The sequence below is a fragment of the Pinus tabuliformis genome, chromosome 4_2 (assembly GCF_031772625.1).
Source record: "Pinus tabuliformis cultivar Carrire ecotype Pingquan chromosome 4_2, CPIR1, whole genome shotgun sequence".
NCBI lineage: Eukaryota > Viridiplantae > Streptophyta > Pinopsida > Pinales > Pinaceae > Pinus > Pinus tabuliformis.
In genome coordinates this window covers 1,180,503,362-1,180,509,113 of record NC_142304.1, presented here as the reverse complement: position 1 = coordinate 1,180,509,113, position 5,752 = coordinate 1,180,503,362, and positions in this window count along the sequence as shown.

Below are 5,752 nucleotides of genomic sequence, written 5' to 3'. Positions count from 1 at the left end.
TGCAAGACACGTAGAGGAAACATATGGAATGACTTTCAGTGCTTGCAACCATGAATGCCATTGAAGACAGAATGATATGACAATGATAAGAAGTCCTTCAAGCTATACTAAAGGAGTATTTCAAAAGATGTGCTTCGTTTTCCATACTTTCCCTCCAAAGGGTTGTGCATTAGATTGAGTCTTTATGTGGTCCTGATCTTCTATCATACCTTGGGTTCCTTGGTTTTCTTATCTTCTTCTTCAGCTCCTTGAGAGTCCTCTAGCATGTCATCATTCTTGTGTTCACTGAGAGACACATATGTGCAGTTTCAGTGGACAATGATTGCTACAGGATGAAGCCCTGGGAGGACACATCTACACAGTTTCATGATGCAAGGCAGACTGAGCAGCTGGGGGACAAACTGTGCAGTTTTAGGATGCAAGGCACTGTTGCGGGATGATGTCTTGGGAGGACAGCTCTGCGCAGTTTTAGGATGCAAGGAAAACAGGACAACTAAGGGACAAAACTATGCAGTTTCTGGAGACAATGATTTCCGATTGAGGGAAGGACACTGGGGAAACCCACTGCGTATTTTTGAATGCTAAGAGAGGTTGGGCTTTTTGCACATTGTGCAGTTAGTGTGTTATATGAGTGTGAAACATGTCTATGTGGTGAGAACAACCCATTATCACAAAGATTTCCCCCTGAAGCAAAAACAAACATTCCCTTTGCATGACGAGTGATAATCCCTTGCCCAAAGATGACATGTGCTATAGAAAGATAAAAGCGTGAACAACTCTTACGACCGAAGAGGGAAGCTTGAGATCATCAACTTACCAAATAAGTGACTAAATAAGGATTGATCACAGGATCCATAGTAGGCTCCAAAATTTGAGTACAGAGCAAAATATTGGAGGTGTTGAAGTCGCTACAACAGAAACTTGGACTCCCAAATGGTCTTTGACAAATAGTGTTTTTCGATAAGTGGGACCACATGGAGCCAAGTGGAGCCAGCCCAGTTTTAGGGATGGAATGTAACATCCAATGATGTTCCTCTCCCGTACAAGGTGAGGGGAAAGGGTTAAACAATAATGTTTACTTCAAAAGGTGAATTGATCCAATTAATGTCTAGCCTTGGTGATGCCTAGGAAAAATTTGGACCTAGAGCTAGGGCTATGGATTTCTAAAGATTCCACCGTCAGAATTTCCTCAAATGTGGAGGAGAGAGAGAGGACCCACCAATGCAGTAGCCTAGAGGAATTCAAAGTTTTTCCTTGGGTCAATTTCTGAGAAATTGATGCCCTAGGTGACCTAATGGGGCTAGAATTGGGGAAAAGGGGGGGAAATGGTAAAAGAAGGGTTAAAATGATCACCCTTTTTAGGGACCAATGCCTAATTCACTTTGGGATATGGAGTCAAGGATAATGATGAGTAATAACTTTGTTTCTTGATCAAGGAGGCCCGAAAAGTCAGCTTCATCCAATGTTGAGAGAAAGAAAAGAAAATTGACCTTCAAGCATTTATACTTCAAAGAAAAGGATGCAAGCCTATTGAGACAAATAAATCTCTAGGACATTTCATTCATATAACATTGGCCCATACATTAAATTAGCTAAAACATACTTAATTCTGCATTTCAATTGTGCAACAACTAGCCCTAATTTTAGCGGTATGCACCAACAAGAATAACCACGTCAAAATTTACTTACAAAATTATAGAATATATCCAACTAGATTTTTTTTTGCAAATATGAAGCTCCAAGATAGAAATAACCCAAATCCATACATCAAAATTCATCCATCCTCCAAAATAATCCTCCAAGGAAAAAATGTGAAGTTCTCTAAAGATAGAGAGATCCCAAGTCAAGTGATGATACAAATGAATGTATCTAACATCAATATATATCCTCCTAAGGAGTTTGAATTAGCCTATGGGCTCCTAATGATAAAATAATGTGTAAATAATAACTTGTATTGGTGACAAGGACACCATACTAGCTCATAATGTAAAAACAAGCATCATAAGGTGCCAAATAATGATGTGTGCATGTCGTAGGGCCCTCCAAAGGCTCAATAACATCTTGAAGTGCCATATTGAGGAATAAATTCCTCATAATATGATGGACAAGGGGGTGGCCCCTTGTTTTCCAAGTAGAATACATGTTGTGCTCTTAGTGGGTCTAAAGACACATCAATGACTCCATGGGTCTCCATATGAATCGGAGATGTCTGTAGATCCTCCACAATGGTCCAAGTGGTGGAATGAATGCTACCATAACATCGTACAAGTGTTGGGACACCTGCCAAGAGTGTGGGGCTCCTGTGGTGGCATGTTTGGCATAGTGTACCAATCATGTCACCATCATCCCAAAAATGGATTGTTAGTAGTCTGTGAACATCCATGAAGATATATGGAGTGTTGTTTGTTGCTATGGAGGCACATGGATCTCTATGCACACCCTACATGTGCCAATGTGGACCTTTGGGAGTCAGGGTCCCATATAGGGAAGCCAAACCCAAATGGAAACCACCAGCAATCCTGCATAAGATCTGATGTATCCCCTAGGCTTCCAATACAATCAGTCACTAGAATAATCATGTAAAAGAGCTTACAAATCATGGATAGCAAAGTGGGCACTTCATAATGGCATGCCCTTTTGTAGTGGCCTTTGGCATGTGCTAGTGTCTCCAAGTTCCAAAGGGGGTTAGCCAAGTACCTTATTACATGGTTTTAGGCCTGAGAGGGGATAGGATGCCCAAGGTACATCCTTTTAATGGGAGTGGCAAGTGACAAATAGGTGATATGGAATAGGGAAAGAGAGGGGCAGCCCTGGGCCACATAATGGGGCATAGGGGTGACTAGATAAGGGGAAGACCATACCTGGTATATAATGTATAGGAGGGAGTAGTCATGGTACATGAGCTGCCCCGACCTTGATTTTTGCACCCTTCTTTATATGCATTTTACCTTTTATGAATTTTCTTTAATTAACTGCCTGGGGCTCAAAGGACAAGAGCATGATGTGTACATGATGTGTATAATAGAGCAACGATTACCCCCTTTGAGGCAGGCAGTTCATTGCCCTCCAGGGGTTGGGACAATCATGGGTTCCTAAATGATAGAAGAAACTCATCTAGGGCCTATGGAACCAGGGTGATGGCCATGGATGGGGTAGGGCTCATGTGTTGTTTTTTTTCCAACGTGATAACTATTTTTATGTTGGCCATCTTTTGGATTTTGTGGTACAATTTCCTATTAAATGTGGCCAATTATGCTTCTTCTTATTTTTTAGTTGCTTCAACCTCTGTGGCATCATTCTAGGCCTGAATCAAGGTGGAAGCAAGGGGAGAGGGAGGCTAACCCTATGTGGACCGAAAATGGGAATGTGGACCGAGGTGGGAGAAATAATGAATGGGGGTATAGTGAATGGAAAGGGAGTAGTATGTGCGGGCAAAGGAGCAGAACCACCCACCCAAGTTAGGGTTTCCCAAGTAGTACCACCCTAGAACCAAATGGTCAATAAAGGAGATCCCACGGGACTAAGATCCAAGGGTAACAACCAAAAGAGATCAAGGAGACAAGAGTACAAACTAAAAGGGGAAGAGAGAGAAAGAGAGACGGAGAGAGAGAGAGGAAGAGGGAGAGAGAGAGGAAGAGGGAGGGAGAGAGATAGAGATAGATAGATAGATATGGAGAGAGAGTGTGTATGTTTGGGGGCTGAGAGAGAGAGAGAGAGAGAGAGAAGGGGAAGAGATAGAGAGGGAGAGGAAGAGGGAGAGATACATAAATAGATAGATATGGACAGAGAAAGAGTGTATGTGGAATAATATAGAGAGATAAAGAAGGAGAGACAAAGGGAGATAGAGATATAGATGGAGGGGTCAAGAGGGAAGAAGAGAGAGACAAAGAAAGGGAGAGAGAGAGAGAGAGAAAACGTGACATGTGTTTAGGGGGTTGAGATAGAGAGACAAACACAGAGAGATGGAGGGAGATATCGATACAGATGGAGCAGGGGAGAGAGAAGAAGAGAAAGATAAAGAAAGGGAGGGAGAGGTGGGGAGAGAGAGACGGGGTAGAGAGGGAGGGGGAGAGAGAGAAGGAGAGAGGGAGGGAGATAGACATAGAATTTGAATTGATTTCAGTGTAGATGTTGATTTAAATTTCTACTCCATTTGTTCAGAATGTTCATTTAAAACTCGTTGTCTGAATAACTCTGCGTTTTTTTAAAATGCTTCATTTTCCATGACATGAAGTTCATCAATAATGTTATGATCCTTGTTTGAAATCTCAGTCAACAAAGCAGTTTCTACAACTGTACCTACAACTTCAATAGAAGCATACCGACCCAATTTGAAATGACCAGAAATATTGACAACCTACAGTTGGACACACTACACATTTGATAAGGAATAAAAGATCTTTTTGCAAGTGCAGGTTTATATTAAGCTGACAAGCAGGTTTTTGCAAGTGATTTTTTTTTAATACAAGTTTGTCTAAGAGAAGTTTTGAAATTTCAGGCTTACAAGATTCAGTTACAACACCAGTCATGGTGCCCCTACGGCTGTCCATGGCCTCGTCCCTGCCATAACAGTGGCGAAAAACATTGAAACCACACACAGGCACAAAATCTATTATTATTTGTTCTTGGATTGGGTAATGCACATAATCTGCCAAGTGATTTAGTAAATAGGTGGAGGCAATTAAGGAGAACCAAATCTCCTTCACAGTCCATACCTCCTATGTCATAAATGAGATCTGAAGTTTACTCAGACTTGTCTGCTTTTCATTTAAAAGCCGCAACTAGAATTTCCATTAAGGAATCTATAAGTCAGATTCAAGAAAATTCCGACTGTGTACAATCCATTCCTCTTTTAAATTCCAAACAACTTCAAGCCGAGGCAAAAAGACTAAAAACTCAATAGCTTCATCTAGGATGCATCCGCATTGGTATACATGCTTTAACGCATCAGGGTCTAAACACATTTGTCTTAGCCACTATTCGAGATTTGACCTATAACAAATACACTAACTCATTGATAGGTGGGATTGTAGCTCCTCCGTCCAATGGCCCTATTTATTTCGATTGTTATCCTAATTTCTCCATATATGTTTTCGATGAAACAATTGAAAATATTCTTCAGTTACAAATCCAAACAACTGGATTTGATATGGCCAAAAAGAGACACAATATTGCTATACAAACCAGAGGTTGCTTCCGTCATACAAACACCCTTTATCCTGCAGTCTTACATGCCCCCAGCAAAGAGTCAAAAGCAAGTGTAGTGGTGTTGACAGATTCTCGAAATCAAAAGATTGAACACCAAACTATTAAGTGGGAAGACCTTAATTTCCCAGAACACTGGGTAGTATCCAATCCAAAGCCTCCTGCCATAAAGAAAATTACTTCTGCTGACATTAGAGAAGAACCCTCTTCTGCTATTCTTTCCTTTCCTCGAAGATCAACTATTGATAGACGAAGAATAGATCAAATGTGCAGAAGTTCACCATTGTACAGAAATCCTGAACTTGTAGATACCGCTTGTTCCAGTAGTTCAAACTCCTGTAAACACATCTCATTATTCGAATTTGCGCAATTAGTAAATTTTTCCTCTCTTGAAGTCAAGTGTCCAGAGTGTCATTTCCCAGTTAACCTCAGTCATCTTGCTGATATTGTCATGCATGAAAATCATAATCCTAGGACAGGAGAAGCTCCACCTACCACTTCTATAAATCCTTGTTCAAATCCAAAGTGTTTAGATATACCATTTCCC